Source organism: Sarcophilus harrisii, chromosome 3, assembly GCF_902635505.1.
Source record: "Sarcophilus harrisii chromosome 3, mSarHar1.11, whole genome shotgun sequence".
NCBI classification, from domain to species: Eukaryota; Metazoa; Chordata; class Mammalia; order Dasyuromorphia; family Dasyuridae; genus Sarcophilus; species Sarcophilus harrisii.
Window position 1 is genome coordinate 32765418 of NC_045428.1, and position 21772 is coordinate 32787189.

A 21772-nucleotide genomic window follows, 5' to 3' on the forward strand; every position below is an offset into this window, starting at 1 on the left:
TGAGGGCATAGAGAACACCAGCAAATGGGATGATTAGTAAATGCCCATGACCAAATTGTAGGAGGTGGCAGTTGAAAACCAGCATTTCAGGAGGCAGAAGTGGAAAGAAAGCATTCTAGACATGGTGGTGGGAGATGTAATATCACACAGGGAGGGTCTGAGATAGCTTCGTGAGATGGATAAAGTTTAGATGGTAAGAATGAGTACTATCAATACTAGATGCTAGTTTGGATACTCTGGAACTTTGTGTTGGTATAAAGAAAAAAATAATCTTTGTTCTTTCCAAATCAGTATGTGAAGGGCCATCTCTCCTTAAATGAGTTATTGAGATTTGTATATTTCATGTTTCTCAATCTCTGGTAAGATTTAAGATATACCTTGAATAAAATCCTAGACAGAATTATTTTAGGCTAATCTTTTGGCTTTCATGTGTAGCATGGTGGAGTCCTTTCCAAAAAAGAAAATATTCCCTAATTATAAATTATTTATATATTTGTCCCAACTTCAGAAGCATAATGACCTACCATCCAAAGGCATATATAACAACTGTTGTGGTGCAGTAGATAGAATTCTAGGCCTGCAATCAAAAACACTCATCTCCCTGAGTTCAAAGTCAGACCTCAGATACTTATTGATTGTGTGACTCTGGGCAAGTCACTTAACCCTGCTTATCCCAGTTTTCTCATCTATAAAATGAGCTGGAAAAGGAAACGACAAACCACTCTAATATCTTTGCTAAGAAAATCCAAAATGGGATCACGGAATTGGACATGACTAAAAACAACTGAATATCAACAAGAAAAGTAACAATAAAGAAAAAAGAATAGATTTTTAAAAATCAATACTTTTATAAATCATGAAAATATAAATATAAAATAAAACATTGATATGTGAAATTTAATTGTAGAATCCTGGCACTTGGAAAGATCAGATCTAAAAAGTCATTTAGCCCATATCTCATGGTATGAGAATATTGAGATTGAGAGAAATTAAGTGACTTGTCCTAAAATATCCAAGGGATAAGTAGCCAAATTGGGATTGTAACTCAAGTCTTCTGACTGCCCTAGTTAGCAGAATCCATAGAGTGATGGAAATGAAGACAGCAAGACTTACCTGAATTCAAAGTCTAATCTCAGACACCTATTTGTGTGAGCCTGGGTAGGTCACTTAGCTCTGTTTGCCTCAGTTTCCTCATCTGTAAAATGAGCTGGAGAAGGAAATGGCAAACTACTGCAATATTTTTGTCAAGGAAATTCCAAATGGAGCCATGAAGAATTGCATATGACTTGAAACAACAGAAGAACAACTTCTCAATGCCAATATATCACTCCATCCCTAACTTCACTGGCTCCCTATAAAATGAGATGATCTCAAAAAAAGCCTTGAATATTTTGCCTTGAAATTTACCTTCATGGATCTGAAATTCTTAGAGCTATATCTAAAGCAGCCTCCACATTATAGCAACTGTTCTATGTCATAAATTTCCACGAGAAGTGGAATAATCCATGTTGAATATGTTCTTTTATTTTCCCATTTTTATATCTTAAAAACTCTTTTAAAAAGATCTGTCTGAAGTCATTCTAATTGCACAGCATATTTTCCTATAACCTTTGTCCTTTGCTTGGTTTGGTGTTGATTTTTATCTGTGTGCTAACAGGTTTCTCGGCTGATTTAAAAAAAAAAAAAAAATCCAGGCTGATTTAGTAGCAATGACCATGTTGGTAACCAGTCACATCCTGTCTGTTAAGATGTGGACAGTTTTACTCTTGGTTGTTCAGTTTGGGGAACTTTAATATTCTTTTAGTGATGAAAATCATTATTATATGTAGGATTTTTTGTAACCCACAAGCCTTTGGCCTCTTGTTTCTTGATATTAAAACATATTTTTCAACCTTTTTTTGCTACTTCCCCCTACACATACTTTTTCATTTAAGTCACTGAGTATTATAGTATATGTTGATATAACTTAGAAAAATGTCATTTATTTCTTCAGAGACTTTTTCTACCCCCAATTTCTCTGCATTGGACATAGCTAAGGTCCAATTTTTCTTTTTCTTTTCTTTTTTTGGTCTTTTCATTTCTGCCTATCATGAGAACTATATGTAACATGAGCATGTTTTCTCTAAAATGCTGACTTATGGAAACATGCTAGTGTCAATGACCTCAACTCCTCTCTCTTCATTTCTGTAAAGAGAATTTATGAACCACCTGAATTTTTCTTGCACCCTCTAGTTTTATGTAGAGGAAAATATTAACATTGATTTTGTTGTTGCTATTCAGTCATCCCAATAATATTTCACTCTTTGTGACCCCATTTGAAGTTTTTTTTTCCAAGTTCTTTGGAATCCCCATTTATGTTCACATCTTTGGAATATTGGTCATAAATCATTCATCCTGCCATCAAAGCAAATTTTGTTAAAAAAATAAATTCATAAACAAAAATACCTGGAAGTTTATGTATCATCCCTACTTATCGTATGTTCTTGTTGATTTTTTATTCAGTTTTAGACCAAAAAGAGATTGCAAAAATTATCCAGTTCAAAGATTTTATTTGACAGATGTGGAAACAAATACCAAGGACTTGGTGGCGATTTTAAAATGATTCATTTAAGAACCATTAACAATCTTCCTCCATATTTACATATCCATTTCTTTTTAAACCTTATTTATATATGGAATGGACTTCAGAAACATGAATCTAGGCCCGGTATAGTCACAAATTTATATTTGGTGGGGCTCGAGTCAGTGTTTTATTGTTTTTAAAACATTTGAATATGTTCATTCTTAGAATCTTAGAAGCATTGAATTTTAGAGTTAGAAAGGATTTCTGCAGTCAGCTAGCATAAATAACCCCCCTCCAAAATAATTCATATTATGGCAAACACAGTAAGAGTTCTTCTAGCAGCTGCTTAGGGAGCTCTAGGGAAAAGAACCTACAACTGCAGACAATTCCTTGCACTTTGGGATATTGCTGATTATTAAGAAGTCTCTATGTTGGCTATAAAAAGAAAAGGGAAAAAAAGGGAAAAGGACTTATATGTATAAAAATATTTAGTTCAAAAGTTCTGTCATTTTTCAGTTGTGTTTGATTTTTTTTTTGGTGATTCCATTTGGGTTTTTATAAATTCAGATATAAAAGTGGTTTGCCATTTCTTTCTCCTCCTCATTTTATAGATGACAAACTGAGGCGAACACATTTAAGTGACTTGCCCAGGGTCACACAGTTAATAAAAGTCTGAAACCAGATTTTGAATATAAGAAGAGTTTTCTTGATTCCCAGTCCAGTATTCTGTCCACTATGCCACATAGAAGGCTAACAAAAATATAAGGTTTTTTTTGTGGTGACAAAGAATTGGAAGTTGAGGGAATGCTCATCATCTGGGAAGTGGTTGAACAAATTGTTGTAATGATTGCTATTCAATACTCTTGTGCTGTAAGAAATGATGAGCAGGATGCTTTCAGAAAACTCTGGAAAGACTTAAATGAACTGATACAAAGTAAGCAGAACTAGGAGAACATTGTTCATCATAACAGTAATATGGGTTTTTACCATCATCAGCTGTGAATGATTTGGTTATTCTCAGCAATACAAAGACCCAAGACACCTTTGAAGAACTTGTGATGAAAAATGCTGTCTACTTCCCAAGAAATAATTTATGTAATCTGAATGCTGATCAAAACATGCCCAGTTTTTTTGCTTTTGTGTGTGTGTATTGTCTGTTTTTTTTTTTTACAATATGACTAATATGGAAATAGATTTTGCATGCACATGTATATAACCTATATCAAATTGCTTGTCATTCAGGAGTTAGGGTAGGAATGGCAGAAAAGAGGTAGAAAATTCGGAACTCAAATTTTTATATGACCATTAAAATTATTGTATAAGTAAGTAGAAAAATAAAACATTTTTTAAAAGATCAAAATACACACGAGGAAGAGGGAAGAAGGAGGAAGGGATGGAGTGACAAAGAGGGGCAGAAAGAGAGAGAGAGAGACAGAGAGAGAGAGAGAGAGAGAGAGAGAGAGAGAGAGAGAGAGAGAACGCCTTATCTTTCCTGCTTCAAATTGATTCCTAATTTTTTTCTTCTCCTTGTTAAACATCCTTAATTGCTTCACTCAGTACTCTTGAAATTAGATCATATAGTAGACAGAGGATTTAGAATCACGAAGAACTAAGTTCAAGTTTGCTTAGGGTGGTAATTGTGAAACCCCAGAAAACTCAATTTCTCTCTTGGCCTTAGTTTCCTTATCTGCCAGTTGGGAATATTAGCATCTATTCCAGGGTAATTATGAAGATCAAAGAAGATAATATATGCAAACATCCCTTGCAAACCTTAAAGCCCTATAGCATTAAACTTTATTATTAAATATTTGACAAGTAATATTATGATCAACAATATTGTTACTAAAATGCCAGCTATTATTATTAAATGTTAGGTCATATATCATAATCTAGAAGCCTTTCATCATTCTGGCTGACCACCTCCAGATACTCTCCAAGTTGTCATGTCCTTTCTAAAATGTGCTGCCCAGACCTAAATCATGTAGAATGTATGATTTTAAATTGTATGATTTCTAGGTGAATAAACCCCGGCCCAGATTCTCACAGTACAGGAATAGTCAGATGATTACATATTTCTGTTGCTGTCCTGACACCTGCAATCTCTCGTCTTCAGTATCCTTGATGACTCAGGGTTGGGCTACATTAGTCTCTCTCTAAATGAGTTTGAGAGAAAATAAGGATTCTGGGTTTGTCAAGAATGATTTATTCCTGCATTAGGGGAAAATAGTAACTTATTACCACCCAGATTTCATGACGGTTTCCTTTCGAATATTCTTACATTCCAATTGAGTCAAGAGGATGTTAATTAGTGTGCAGATTTTTTAATTGTCTATAATAAGAAGCTAATTAGTGTTTTGCTTAAAGAATAAATTTAAGAAAATGTGATTTGAACAGGGTAAGGTTGTTGATAGTGTTGATGCAAAAAGCAGAGACTTCTGATTGAGAACATAATAATTTCTGATTGTTTAATAATAGACCCCAGTTCTAATAACAAAAAAATTAGATAGGAAGGATAGGAGGAAATATTTGCAAGATTTAAAACTCAGGACCTCTGACCCAGGTGCCTGAGAACATTTTTGCAAAGATTAACTTATTAATTCCTTATGGAATTAGTCATTTTCTAATGCTGTGCTCCACTCATTTTATGTGCTCTTTTCTTAGATAATTTGTTTTATTACTCAGTAATTATGTCTTTTATCCATCCTATTGGATTACAAGGGTAAGGAATATTACTCAGCTCTTTGTTTCTCTCAGAACTTACTGAAAAATCTTACTTATGGTAGCAGTGTCTGATATGTAGAAGAATTTAAAAATGCTTTTCAATCAATTCTTTCATTTTTCATTCAATTAAAAAATCTTTGTGGAATAAGAAAGTAGAGTAGATACTATGGGGCATAAAATCAAATTCAGTCATGATCATACACTGTGAGATTCTTACAATCTTGTTGGATAAGTCACACTCAGGAAGTAATCAAACTATGCATTCTTTCAACAAATATTTATTGGTGACCCAGTAAATTCCATATATTTGATAGGCATAAAGAGGGACAAAATTAACAGGTAAAATTAGAAATTCATTCCTATAAATTAGAAAGTGTCCTATTCTCCCTCCCTCTACCCCTTTATTCTGATGCCATTGACCAGAGCTCTCTGGGATATATTTTATCTCATGAGATAATATATATAATATATATATACAGACATATAATATATTCTTACTTTATTTTTGAAATTAAATATTTCATTTAACTTTAATATCTATGAAAGCAAAATCTTGCCTGCAATGCTGTCCTCCGAGGTATCTCTCATATATATATTAAAACCTTTTAAGGTTCTTTGATAAATGTAAGAAAAAGTCAACTGTGATGAACTATGTTGTGATAATCATTTTGAAGCAATACATAACATAAAGTCAGGTATGCTTGCCAAAGGCTTTTGGTAACTTAACAAAGTCATTCAGGTTGGATGAGAAACAAAGATCTGAATCTATAGGATTTTTTAGGTACTTCTTCATGAAATCTTAGATTTCAAATCCAAAGGAACATCATAAGTCACTAGCCCAACCCATTCTTTTTCTTTCTAGTAAATTTATTTATTTTTAATACACATTGCTTTCTGAATCATGTTGGGAGAGAATAATCAGAGCAAAATGAGAAAACCCTATGAGAGAGAAAATCAGAAAAAAGAAGTGAACATAGCATGTGTTGATTTACATTAAGTCTCCTTAGTTCTTTTTCTGGATTCAGATGTCATTTTCTGTCCAAAGTCTATTAGGATTATTTTGGATCACTGAATCACTGGGAAGAACCAAGTCTTTCATAATTGATCATAGCACATTCTTGCAATGTATTCCTGGTTCTTCTTGTTTTGCTCAGTATTTTGTTTATGTAAATCTTCTCAGGTCTTTCTAAGATCAACTTGTCCATCATTTTTATAGAACAATAATAATAGAATGTTATTCCATTACCTTCACATATCACAGTGTATTTAGTCATTCCCCAATTGATGGGCATCTACTCATTTTATAATTCTTTGCTGCTACAATCATTTGTGCACATGTGGGTCCTTTTCCTTCCTTTATTATTTCCTTGGAATACAAACCATGTAATGGCACTTCTGGGTTAAAGGGTATGTACAGTTTTATAGCCTTTAGGGCATAGTTCCAAATTGCTCTCCAGAATGCCAACTCATTCATCTTAAAGATGAGAAACTGAGACTGAGAGGCTTTTAGATTTGCCCCATGGTCACACAACTACCATGTCTCAGAGGTAGGATTTTAACTCAGGTCTTCTTTATACCAAGTCCAGATTCTTAATCATTTATTCCATTTTACTCCACTGGTACAGACTGACTGCTTTTATGTAGCTTAAATTCCAAATGATTTGCCCAGGCACCAAGAGATAGGAAGATTTGCCCATGATGACCTAGCTAGTATGTACCAGAAGCAAATCTTCAACTCAAATGTTTCTGACGTCCTGGGTGACCTTCTGTCCATTGTATCAACTTGACTTCTTTACAGAGTTACTGATAATATTAATCTCTGCTTATTGTCCTTCTCTAATAGCAACTTGAGAGAAAGGTCTCCATTTTTTACTTCTTTAGGAAATCCCCAAGATGGTCTAGTCAAATGCTTCTCATAGAGTGGGAGCTTGGTAAATGGTGCCAGTTGACAGACTCAGAAGGCAAATATTTCCATTTTATATTTAACAATTGAAATATGAGCCAGGACTTCAGTTTGTATCTTCCATATTACAGCTTAAAATAATCATAAGCTATAAAAAGAAAAGCACCATCATCTCACAAAGGAAGCACAAGATGGGGAAATTAAACTGAGGAGGGAGGCTAAGAATTGGACAAAGATCACAACTTCATGCTGGGGAGACTGGGATTTCTCAAGAACCCACCTGCTGATGGCATTTGAACACATTTGTTCCTATAATAACTAGTAGTGCTTAGGAATTAGGATTTAAATGTTTGCATCTCCATTAGCTTTGTAGCCTCCCAGATTTCCCTAGAAACTTCTTATTCATATCTTCTTATGAATAACAGAACCATATGCTCCATCTTCTTTCCAGGTGTCTAGAACCTTTCCAAATCCACATGGCTTGTTGAAAATTAAGAAACTAATCTGGGCCATTAACCATGAGAGATGCCCCTCAGAAACATACATATTCCTAACTTCTAGTGAAAGTTATAGCTATGTACTAAAAGTTGATCTAAACTCTTAACATATAATTATTGTAGAAGATCTAGATGGATTTTTTGATCTTTATTTTTGGTCAATCTTCATCCTATGACTCACGCTAACACTGTGACAGAATGTATGAGAGGAAAGCTAGAAAAATTTTCTAAGGATTGCTCTGGGTCGCTGTTTCCCTTCTGCAAGATGATAGGGAGTCAAATCGAAGGCCCATTAGTGTCTTTTCATATATGTGTGTACATATATGTATCCATATACTTATACATATGTGGGTATATATGTGTATATATGTATGTATATAATTCTAACAGAGACTCCTTTGATTCTATATATTGGTCTTCATCCCACATATTACATTTCCAGAATTGTTTACACATAACATAGATATTTTATTATTCATGTTTTCAATTTATTCAGTTCCAGATATAACCCCCCCTTCTTCTGCCATTTTCTAGTAGAGTGAGAGGAAAATTAGAAAATATGAATTCTAAATAATAGGAAACTAATTAAATTGGATATGTCTCTATAGCATTTGAGAAAAGACAAATAATAGATGTGGATAAACTACAATGTGTCATAAACAAGAGAACAAAGAGAAGCTAATGAATCAATGAATGAAAAATCACTTAATAAGCACTTACTATATGACTTATATTGTGCAAAGGGAAGAGGAGACAAGTATTTGTATGTACACAAAAATAATCCTTGTCTCCGAGGAACTTACATTCTAATATAAAGAGAGAAGGCCAGATTTTTTTGGCAATACTAGCCTGTAAAGTCATGAGGGTAGAATCTTAGGGCAATTAAAATATCTGTACTTTCCAGTATTGGTATTGTTGATTGGGTTAAGTGTCATTGTACAAGTGGACATGAAGCTGAGTCAGGAATATATTTAGTATGAGTAGTCACAGATGAATGCCTTGTACACTCCTTTGGCTTCTTAGGTCCAGTAAAACTGAGGAAGGTCCCTAGCAAGTTGGATGAAAGCCCTGTGGTGAACCTATATATGACATGGACAAAAGTTGACCAGGAGAGGATAGTATCAGGAGATCTCAATATGCCCACATAGAGGAGATCACAGATCCAATAGACAGAATATTTCTCAAGATAATTTAGCAATTAACAGTAATAGAAAAACATCATAGTCATTGAGTCATTGGGTCATGAATTTTTCTCAAGCCAATAAACACAGACAGTTCTCAAGGGAAAGATGACTATGATATCTTCTTTAGGGTTTGTTTGGGCCAGGAGACATTTCCAGACATAGTAAGCAATATCTATAACCTTGTAGGGGAGACTATAACGCTGAATAAAATGAGCTAAATTCTTGGAACACTTTAAAAAGAAATTGTCATGTATAATATAGTTTCATACCATTGAAATATAGCAGGATGTCTAAGCCTACCACAACAGTAACAATAATAGTAACCCAAATCCTATTTTCTCTATTCTGATCCCAGGAAGTCTCCAAAGTTATTAAATCCAGTTGAATTTCTAACTTTTAAAAATTATCTCATAGCTTGAGGGGAAAAGTAATGGAAAGTCTCTTTAGGGATAAGGCCTTATTTTAACAGGTTCAGTGTAAGTTATAGAGAAAGAGCAAGTTATAAACAATTGACTCTTCTGGATTTTAATGGGAAATTTCCTATAAAGGTTCCTCAAAGGAGAAACTGCCAAGGGGTAAATATGGAAGAGAAATGGAGGTACACAGAGGAGAGGGATAGAAAGTCATTGCCTTCTTTGGTGGGTATACTGAAATGTGGAGATATTTTTAATATATAACATAAATGGTAGGATTGATAAGTGTCATATATCTTAGTGTAGCATATATGCATATATTTTTGTTTGTGTTTCTGATCTGGATGGTAAAAGGTCCCTGTACTTTCCTGCAGAAAGAATTATGAACTTTCCAAGTTCTAAGAGATCCTGAAGGACAACGTTGCATTGCGAAAAGTACTAGCTTTAGAGTCAAGAAACCTGCTTTTCAAAATAACTTTGTGACTCTGAGCAAATTACTTAATTCCTGTACAAATCCATTTTCATTAATGGAGATGATTTCCACCTAGAGTTTTATACAAGTAACATCACAGGTCAAGATCCCCACTCTACCTAACCAAAATTATAAAAGATACCTTAAAAATCATCTAGTTCAATTCTTTCATTTCAATGATGAGAAAACTGAGACATAGAGAGATTAGATGACTTACTTAGGGACAGAGATATTAAATGCTAGAAGTAGGATTTGAATCCAGTTCCTCTCACTCCAGAGTTCTTTTTGCCATGTCCTCTGTTGTTTTGTCTTTTCTTCTTCCCTATAATTTGCCCTTTCATCAGCTTAGAGAGCTCAATCTAGCTCAGGTAGAGAAAAAAGGCAAAAGAAAGCTCGAGAAGGAAAAATTCTACATGGTTCATTTCAATTCTATATAACAAATGAACTGCTAACATGGATGAGTAGGCAGGTATGGCTGGAGTGGGTCATGGTGGTGTCTAGGTAGAAGTTAGATTGTGAAGCCTTATGAGACAGCCAAGATATAGTGTGCTTGATGGGAATTATTTCCCTTCTCTTCAATTGTATGGACAACAATAGCTTCCTAACTGGTCCCTTTCTCAAGGCTCTCCATTCTCCAAGCCAAGCTCTCTACTCTTTACCCAGATACCAACCTGATCTTCCTGAAGCACAAATTTGCACATGTCAGCCTCTAAGCCAATAAACTCCAATAACTCCCAATTACCCCCCTTTCAAGATCAAATTTAAGTTTCTTTATTGGCATTTGAATTTCTTCACAGTCTGGAACTGACCTGTTATAAAAGCCTCATTTCACATGACCCTACTCTATGCAAGTTTGTTCCAAATAACCTGGCCTTGATCTTTCTCATATGTGACACTGTCTCCTTTATTGTGCCTTTGCATTGGCTAGACTCCATACTTGAAATGTACTGCTTCCTCAGAATCCCCTAAGTATTATATTATAGATGAACCTCCTTCTAATCCCTCCCACACACCCTTTTAGTTTCTCCTCCATAATCATTTTGCGTCTATTTTCCATATATTTTGTATGCACCTTGATTAATATGTTAAATTCTCTGGTTAAAGTGAAAACTCCTTGAGGGCAGAGATTATTAATTTTTTTGACTTTGTGTTGCAAATCCCTGATATGTAGAAAATGAAAACTAAATGCTTCTTGGTTGGTAGATGAAGCCCAGTAAGGTAGTAGAATTGTCTTCAGTGGCCAGAAATTCTACTCTCTCCCACCAGTAACAGTGAAAAAGAATGTATCAAGTCTTTTTACTTCATGTCAGTTCTCTCCTTTGAGGTGAGGAGGGGCACTGGAGTGTCTTTTTAGGGTCATTAAAACTTTAGTTCCATCCCAACATTTCCTCCACGTAGTGAAGTGTAGATATAGACTGCCATTGTTTCTGACTGCTGGTGACTGTGTTCTCTGTCCACTGTTGAGATGTTTCCTTTTTTTCAAGCTGTTAATATACTATATCAAAAGTGGGGTTTAAGTAGCAAACAGATAATCTGGAGAATAAAACACATGCCCCCGGCTGAGAACAGGACTGTATTTCAATCAAGGATATTCTTGGAAGAAAGTGTTTAAAAAAAATAAAAAAATCAGTTCAAATAGTCTGAAGACAGAGAAAGAAATGGAACAGAAATAAAGACTTTTTAGAAATGAAAAACACAGTGTTCAGTGATGCTAAATTGTTACCTATTGTGGAAGAGCATATTGAACTGTTTCTTAATCTGTGTATGTATGTGTGTGTATGTGTGTGTATATTGGGGATTTATGATTTGCCCAGGGTCACACAACTAGCAAGTGTCAAGTGTCTAAGGCCGTTTGAACTCAGATTCTCTTGATTTCAGGACTAGTGCTCCAGCCAATGTACCACCTAACTGTCCCAGAATGGTTTTTTAAGACAAAAAAAAATCTATTCTTTGATTGGATGACATATGACATGATATGATGAATAGATGACAGTAAAGGACTTGTAAGTACATCCATAAAGGATAAGTGAATTCTTTTGCAGGGAAATTCTAACATGCATTCTCTACCCACCAGCATAGATCTGGATTACCTTTGAGGAAGATTTTAGGGAAGTTCATTGTGGCACTTTAGAAATTGAGTGACTTCAGCAACAACAAGATTATACCATGATTAATTTCGATGGATGTGGCCCTTTTCAGCAATGACATAATTCAGGTGAATTCAGATAGAACTGTGATGGAGAGAGCCATCTGCATCCAGAGAGGAAGTGGGGCCTGAATGTGGATCACAACATAGGCATAGGATTTTCACTCTTTTTGTTGTTGTTGGCTTGCATTTTGTTTTGTTTTGTTTTGTTTTTCTCTTTTTTGTGATGGAGAGAGCCATCTGAATCCAGAGAGAGGAAGTGGGGACTGAATGTGAATCACAACATAGGATTTTCACTCTTTTTATTGTTGTTTACCTGCATTTTGTTTTTTTTTTTTTCTCATTTTTTTCCTTTTGATCTGGTTTTTCTTCTGTAGCATGATAATTGTGACGGTATGTATAGAAGAGTTGCACAAGTTTAACATTTGTTGGATTACTTGCTGTAGGGGGCAGAGAGGAAGAAAAAATTTGCAACACAAGGTTTTACAAGGGTGAATGTTAAGAACTATCTTTGCCTATATTTTGAAAATAAAAGCTATTACTAAAAAACAATGAAAGAAATTAAGTGACTTCATTAGGGTCACATAACTTGTGAGTGTCAGAAGTAGAATTTGAACGTAAAACTTCTATACTCTAAGGATAGGCTGTGATTAATGTGTAGAGAACAGAATAGTGGGATGGGGAAAGAGAAGGGGGAGTAGATAGATGAAGGACAGTAGGGGAAAAGGAGGTGGAGGGGAAGAGGGATAGGGAAAGGGGGAAGCAGAGAAGAAAGGAAGGGGAAAAGGAAAGATAGAGACAGAGACAGGGAGAGGGAGAAAGTGAGGGAGAGGGAAAGAGAAATAAGGAGAGAGGGAACGAGGGAGAGGGAGCAGGAGAGGGAGAGAGGGAAGAAGGGAGAGAGAGAGAGAGACAGAGAGAGGAAGAGGGAGAAATAGAGACACACTGAGAGGGAGACAGAGACAGAGACAGAATCAGAGACAGAGTGAAAGAGAAAGAATATGACATTGAAAGAGAGTGACAAAGACAGTGAAAGAAAAAGAAAGGAATAGATAGAAATAGAGAGAGAGTAAAAGAGAGGGAGACAGAGACAGACAGAGAAAGATAAGCAGAGACAGAGACAAACAGAATTTATACAGAAAAGGAGATAGATAATGGAATTAGAGTTGGATAGACATACAAATATATTGATATATTTTGATTTATTAATATGCATATGTATGTCATGAAACATGACAAGAAAGTGAAGCAAATGAGACCGCCCACATCTCTGGACAAAGAATTAGGTGTTCCATGGTCTCCCATTTTGAATTATTTGGCTTCTGTGAGATGCTTTCTCACCACTCTTTAGCTTAAACCTATACTTAATTTTCTTATAAAACCCGACTTCTAAGATTAGGCATGTACCATCCTAGCCAACTTTTTCTCTATGCTGCCAAACTCCTAGAAAGAATCCGTTCAGTTTGTTACTTCTAACTCCTCCCCTCTCACTTACTCTTAAACACCTTATAGTCTGGCCTTTGTTCCTGCTTCCATGTTGTTGTTTTTCAATTATTCAGTTGCCTCTAACTCTTCATAATTTCATGGACCATAATGTCCATGAAATTTTCTTGGCAAGGATGCTTGAGTTTCTTGACATTTCCTACTTCAGTGGATTAAGGCAAAAAGAGATTGTGATTTTTCCAAGATCCCATAGCTAGTGAGGGTTCCTACCACATCTGTTCATGAAATAACAACATTTATTGAGTACCTACTATGTGTCAGAGACCATGCTAGGTGCAGGAAATACCAATATAAAGAAACAATCCTTATTTTCAAAGTATTTGCACTTTAATCCGGAGATGTAACTCTCCCTGACTCTAAAACAACAAATGTAGTAGTCTGTTTTTTTTCCCCTTTTTATTCTTTGTTGCATTTAAAACCGTGAACTCTTTCTCCCTTTATACATTTTAACCCCTCTGCTTCCTGAAAATGCATTCTTCTATCTATACCTTTTCTCTCCTTGGCTAACCACATTTCTTCCCACTCTTTAAATGCAGCTCAAGTTTCTGACCTATGCCTCTTTAACTTCATTCTACATCCTCCATTAGTCTTTTTCCATGACTTCACAAATTTCCCCTCATCTATTTGGTTAGCCTAACACAGTATGTGTTCTTTTTGACTTTTTGATTCTCTGAATTGGTTTATCTATTTTATATCTAGGCTTAATCCAACCTTTTTTCTCTCACATTTTTGTTTTTCAGTTTTTTCTTGTTTTCCTAATAGCTTCTCCCTGGCTTCTCTCCTGAGTTTTTGACCCCTCCACCAGTGTTTTATAGATCTCAAATGGCATCATCAGCCTCCTCAATTCAAAGGCAATGGAAACCGTACTGGTTTCCTGTTCAGAGTAAATTCTATAGAAAAAAATTTACTCTAGCTTGTATTCTAACCCCTTTTCCATAGGCATGGAGTAAAGTACTCTCTACTTTATCTAACTCTGTATTATAATAACTTCTGTCCCTTCCTGCCCATATTTGAACTCCTTTTGTGTCAGATGGGTGTGCAAAAACAATGTCTTTTACCACCTGTGGGAATTATGGAGATCAGAATGATCATTACTATGTGGGAAAGAAACAAAGCCTTCTTAGCTAGAGACTTAATCACAAGACTTTACCAAGGATTAAACTGACTTTGAGGCTGGTAGTAAGGATGGTATATGTGAACTTGAAGTCCCTTGATGTTATTTTATGAGCAATTTATCTTAAGTAGTGTTTCTGTATTCTTATTTCACAAAATCAGCTTTAGTAACTGTCAATTTTGCATGTATTTCCCCAGTATTGAAGAGTTTTTGTTGTTGTTGTTATTGTTGTTTTTGCTTTGTTGTTGTTTGGTTAATTTTTTTTTAAGATTCAAAAGGCAAACATTCCACCATTTTGGTCACCATGTAATGTTCCCATGACTTTTGTTCTTTTATAACAAATAGGCTCCATTACTTAAAACCTTGGAGATTTGCCCTCCCTAAATACTCTCCAGCTTTTCAATTTCCTTCCTAAGAGATGGCATCTAAAAGTGAATATTAATTGTGTCTGTGTGGTATAATCCTTTCTTTCATTGTCACTTATGTGAAAGAGCTTTAGATCGCCTGGGTGTTGCCCTAAAGGAAGAAGGAACAAATAGTCTGGCTCATCAAATATTAGCTAAACAATGAACAGTAATACTGAGTCAGTTTTGAAGGCCGGGATTTTATTTGCTCAATCACTCTTTTGCTCTATTAAAACTAAAGATGGTTCTCCTGCTAATGGAGCACATTTTCTAATTCACATACTGTTAGCCCTTAAACCACATTCCCTACTTACATCTTACTCTGATACTTCAGTTTGGAGTGAAGGTGACAATGAGGTTCTGAAGTCTATAACAATGGAGCATATTCTTTTGAATTGTCTACAGAGGTAGAAGGGCTTTGAGTATGGACCTGTTGACAGGTATGTCTGTTTGTCCAAGAACTGGTAGAGCGAAAACAGAAGCTCATCACTAGTGTTGATAAAATCAATGAGTGTTGGATTCAATATCCATAGGATTTAATAAAAATAAAAGGCTGTTGGGCTTATGTCACCCCATTTCAATTACTCATGGACAATAGTTGAAAGGCAGAAAAAGTTACCAAAGGTGTTAATAATGCTATAATTTATAGATGATCTAATTTAGCTTCTGATCCTTTTAATGTGAGATCCTTACCAAATGGATCAAAGGTATAAAGGTTGTCATCTCTGTGTGGACATTCTTGCTAGAAAGGATACCAGAAGATATTTTAAAATTGAATCAAGGAGTCTTTTTTTTTAACATTATGATTCCATATGTCTCCAAGTCATAGGATACCACGATTTCCAAAGATATAAACTTGCATGTTACAAAGACAGTGTAAATATGTGCTGAGTGTGAGTAGGTAGCAGTATATTTCTAATGATGAATTGCACAAGAGGATAAACAAAAAGGATCACTTTCGAAATAATAAAAGGAATAATAATAGTTTGCCAGAGAAGGAGAGCCCATCTGCATGTATTGTGGCCCTTCGTACAATGACATGGTCTGTAAAACGGTTCTCTGGCATGCAGGATATGACCCCAGTGGTGTATGTATAAGAAGATATAATCAGGTCAAACAGATTGAGGAAGTATTGTTGGATTACACAGGTAGATAAATAGGTAGATAGATCTATAGAAGGAGTCACCACAGCAATAGAATCATAGATATATCTTCATATCACAGAAGTTCTATATTAAGTCCCATGACAACTGAAAAGTGGATTGGTCTAATAATAGTTAACATTTGCACAGTGCTTAAAAGTTTGCAAAATGCTTTACACAGATTATCTGTTGATCTTCAAAATAACCCTGTGAAGTAAGAAGAACAAAGTAGATGACAAATATGTTATACAAATAAGGACACGTGGTTGAATATCATAAACTTCAGGGAAATAGGCCCAGAATCAAACAGGAGGAGATTAAGATTGGCCTGTATGGTCCCTAAAGGTCCTTCCAGCTCAACATCTGTGATCCTATGGGTCAGTCCACAAGTTCTTAATAAATGTCATCTCTACTTCAAGCACTGTGCTAGGTGCTGAGAATCAAAGACAAAAATGAGATTTTCTTCCATTTAAGAGATTATGGTCTATCAGAGAAGATAGCATATAAATATTTTTATTATAGCATTTTATTTACAAGTTATATGATAGCATATAAATATATGTATATAGCTATGGATACATGGAATACTTAGGTAATTTATTATGTGTTTGAATATGCACTTAGTCATTTTACCTAAATCTCACCTATGGCTCCATGAAACCAGAGTGTGTACGGGATCTCACTTCATTAAACCATTTCAAGGCTAAATTAGGTTGAGATTAACCAACAGTACTCTGACACATCAATAAGTAAGGGGGATTTTGACCCCAAGCAAGTGAAAACTTCCTCTGTTGGTCTAGGCAGAGGAGACCAGTTTTTTCCAACAGCCATGCAGATGCTAACAAAGGTACCATGAAGGGCTTGGAACTTTGTCAGGCACTGAAGACACCAAGGCCATCCATTGCATGCTGGGCCATTGCCCATCATCTTGACTTTTGCTTTGCCACCAAATATTGATGATTTCACCCGGTGATGTCCTTGGTCTTTTGAAATAAAGACAAACAACAGTTCATTTATAGCTGCAGATATTTTCTTAGGAGGCAGAATGTAAGATTCTCAAGGTCCAGATATTCATAGGAAGCTTCATGTGAACAAGTTCCTTCTCTAAATACAGATTGGTACCTGTTCTACTTGTATATTGTATATATGGTTACCTATACATACACAAGTGTATATCTCTGTCTCTAAGAGGCAATAAAGCTATGAGGATAGAGACCTGACCTTGACTAGAGGTCTCTATTCTAACCCTGCCTCTGAATGTGTCACCCTGGACAAAGCACTTCATTTCTCAGTGTTCTAAGTAACTCCCTAGAGCTTTGATTTCCAGGAAAGTGCTGAACTACATAGTAGAACAACCCACAGTTCCATATAGCAATGACATCAAGGGTCTATCCTGTCATTATTCTTTTCCTTATATATTTTTATGATGAGTTATGTTTTAGATATTCTACATTGAAGATCCTGTGGCCATATGCATAGCTTTTGGAAATATGTGTAGCAGTTTTTAGCAATGTCAAAGGGTGCTTTCCATCATAATCCACCTTATAAATATTGTGAATCTCAGAGATGTGCCACATTGCTGCAAGTCAGGGAATGCCCTGATTTCTAACAAGTTAGCAACCCTTCTAGCAATAGCCATCAGTGAGAGTTGAAGACCCTCTGGGATAATGAAATGGACAACCAAATATTGCAATGACTGAGCAAAATGCACCTCTCCCGTGTTCAGTCTTGTTATTCAGAAAGAAATAAAATGATGCATGTCAGATAGGAACAATTCTGAAGCATATGGCCGATTATAGATGAGGCACGCATTGGAAATAGCATAGAAAAGAGCATTCAAAGTCTTGTCAAGCAAGCACCGTGAATCTTAAAGGTCTACATAAATCGGCAGCTAAGCAGTAAAGTGGATAAAACACTAGACTTGGAGTCAAAATATCTGTATTCACATTCTGCCTCAAATTCTTTCTATTGTATGACCTTAGGCAGATAATCAGTTTCCCTTTCTCAGCCTCAGTTTCCCTATCTGGAAAATTGGGATAATCATCATTATCAATATAAATGCTAGTTTTTATTTTTATTATCACACTCACATGTGTGACCAGGACATGAGATTTTATACCCATGTAGGAAAGATTAGGGATAAGAGGACAATCTCCATATTGCACTGGGATGTATAAAGTATTAAAAGTTCCTGAGAAGGTCCTGCAGCATACTGAGTAGTTTCCCCTATGGAGAATTTAGAAACCACATAAGATGGGTATGAATGGTTTTCGCTCTCTTGGTGCCAAAATCTGTGATATCAGTGAGATTATAGATTCAATGAATAATTGAAGCAGGTCTTCTCATTTGTCTGTGCTTAGAATCTTGCTTACTTTACTTTTAATATTCCAGGATAACAATTAACTTCCAAGGTCTCTAGCTTTTAAAAAATGTTCACACATTCTCTCATTGTTATTACTGCCTGACACAATATGACATTGATAAAGACTGAGAATAAACAAGCATGGATTTTCTGGAGTTTGTGAGATGTTAGAAATAAGTGAAAGAACAATCATTTAGTTATTTTACTTTTAAATGTCCATTATGTCAGTAACTGTAGCTTTTCTCACTTCCCAGATGCATTACAATGATTCATGTGGGGTTAGTCATTTTAAAATAGTAAAGTAGCCCGAAGTCCTCTAGGAAAAAGAGTTTTATAAATGAACATAATCATTATTCTCATTTTCTCATCTGTAAAACACCGAGAGAAAATACCTATTCACATCCCAGGGGTATTGTTGGAATTAATTAGTTAATGTTTACAAAGTAGTCTTAGTACAGGAAAAAAAAAAATCTGTGATTCGCATTTCCTCACCTCTTTTGGTTATACAGGGGGAAAAGCACCAGATTCAGAGTCAGTGGACCTCTATTTGCATCCAGACTCTACCATCAATAGTCTATGTTACCTTAAAGAAGTCACATCATTTGGGTTTTATTTTTTACATTTCTAAATAACTTCTAAAACCCCTTCCTGCTCTGAAAACATGATTCCAAGAATATTATATTTACCTTGTTCAGTATACTCCATTCCTTCCCATACTCTGAAATCTTCCTCCTTTCCTGGAATCCAGATAGACAGAGTTTTACCCTCAAGACAACAAATTATAGAGAAAAGTGCTGGCTTTAGATTCCAGAAGTTCAAATGCTACTTCAGACATTTTCCACCTGTATGAACCTGATCAAGTCACCTACATTTCTCAGGCTCAGTTTTCTTATCTTTAAAATGAAAATAATAACAACTACTTCCAAATAGTTGTTGTGAGGATCAAATGAGAATATATATATATATATATATATATATATATATATATATATGTATATATACATATGTAAAAGTATATATCAAATAAGAATGTTTAATATAATAAATAATATATATATATATTCTCTCATGTGATCCTCACAGTTCCCTATATAATGCATATATACACAGTTTTATATTTGTCTGTATATGCAGATATTTACATGTATTCAAATATATAAATATATATGCAAATATATAAAATCTCATTTGCAAATGTTAAAGCTCTACATACATATTAATTATTATAAATACTATTATTATTATTACATCTTTTCTATTCTTCCCACAGGGAGCTAAATCCTCTGTCTTTGCCAATTTTTCCTTCTATTTATGTTTCTCTTTTAGAAGAATAGACTTTTACTTTATCATTCAAATGTGATTTTTGGCAGAACCTGAGAGTTTTCCATTTGATTTCCAGTGAGCAAAGAACTAGTATAAGCTTACATTTTCATTGTTTCTTCCTTGCTAGCCACAGGTGGTTTTTCATGGCAATGCACCAATAAGTCCATCTAATATTCCAATGAAAGAGGCAGGAGTCAGAGTCCAAGACAATCAGTGTATACTGCCTGGCTTCCATCTTTATTTTTCTTTTGCTTGATGTTATTTGAAGTTTTAGAAATTAAAATGTAGTCCTTCAGATGGCTTATAAATTCCCTTATGACCATTCTAGCACTAAAACTTGAATGAGCACGATGCTTCCCCTCTCAGTGTTGACTCTTCGTTTCTAGCTTGCTTTCCTTTCAGTAGATTACAGCTGGGATTTCTAAGTTGTTATTGATTCCTTTTTTTTGTTCTTTCTCTATCTCTAATTTCCAGTGATTGTATAACAGCCCTGGGATAGCTGCACTACCTTCATTTTAACTTTCAGTTAGCTAACTGGTGTCCGAGACTCAGGACTAAGTCAGAAACTCAGTTTAAATGAGTGTCAGGCTCCCATCTCCAGACTTTGCCCAATTCCTTCCTCATCCCAGAATAATTTATAGAGAATTGACTCTTTGGTATTCTATTTAATGAGGACAGACATATTGGTTTTATGACTTTAACCTATGCCTTCACCACATTCTTATCTTATTTAAGAGATAGGACCACCACAGAGAAGAAAAAATAGTAATATATTAGATAAAATGTTCAGGGAGGTCTTGGTTCAAACCTCACTCTTGAAACCTAATGTGACCATGGGCAGGCCACTTAACTCTCCTGCATCTCAGTTTTCTCTTCTAAAAAATGGGAACCAAGGGTCATCAATCCAGAATTGGAAGGCACTTTTTAGACAATTGAATCCTGCCCTCTCACTAGGCAGCAAAGGAAATTAAAGTGCAAAGACTTGCCAAAGAATTCAGAGATAATAAAAACAGATAACCGTATGTAATGCAGATTTCAAACACAAGTTCTTTAATATCAGTGTTATTTGTTCCCAATCATTCCATATTCCTCATAAGATATTTTTGAATAACAAATGAGTTGACTCATATAAATCTCTATGCTAACTTTAAAACATTATGAATATTTATTATATTGTCATTGTTATTGCATTATAATATATTGCATGATATTATAAGTATATTACAAACTTACATTATTGTGTTTATATTCTAAAATAAACATATTATAAATCTAAAATATTAAATGTCATTGAGGATGATAGACAACAAATTCAAGGTTAGGAAAGTCTAGTGGAATGATAAGGAAATAATTATTTGCCAGAGTGTAAACTTTGTTCTCCTTTGACAAATTTCTAAATTAGGAAGTTTTTATCTTCAGCCTACATCTGCTCCTTAAAATTTCTATCCCTTCCTCCTAGCTGTGCAATTTAGAACCAAACTGAACCAATCTAATCCCTCTTCCTTATCATAATCCCTTCAAATACTTGAAGATATCTACCTTTTCCTACCCTCTATCCAAATCACTCTCACACTCTCAATGGCCAACAATTGGTCCCAAGTCAAGTGCCAATTGGTCATTATTTGGGCCCTGGTTGACTCCCAGCAGATATAAATAGTAATTATTTCTGTTTTGATCACAAACCCTGAGGGTCTTCCCATCCCAGATTAGATTTTTTTTTTTTTGACTAAGTAAAAGAGCTCATTCTTTACTTCAGTTATTATCTAGCCTTAATCACAGAATAGATGTTGCCTCAGTCAAACTGAGAACTGTGAAAGACTTTAGCTTAAAAAGATTAAGGTCTTCCTATGCATCCTGGGCCATCTCTAGTCATCCTGATCAGTATCTGACCACTAGACCCATATGGCTCTAAAAGAAAAAGTGAGGCTGGTAGTTTGCCCAGCTCTATCTTATTTAAATCCAACTTACTTGCATATCATAGCATCACCTCCCTGATGTCATTTCTCCTCTTCTAGAACAAAGGAC

General features: G+C 35.1%; 1 protein-coding gene across 3 annotated transcripts in view; it reads left to right on the forward strand.

The window, feature by feature from the left end:
• NAALADL2 (N-acetylated alpha-linked acidic dipeptidase like 2) overlaps positions 1 to 21772 on the forward strand; it is a 1183950-nt gene that overhangs the window by 191132 nt on the left and 971046 nt on the right. The gene's annotated exons all lie outside the window — the stretch shown is intronic.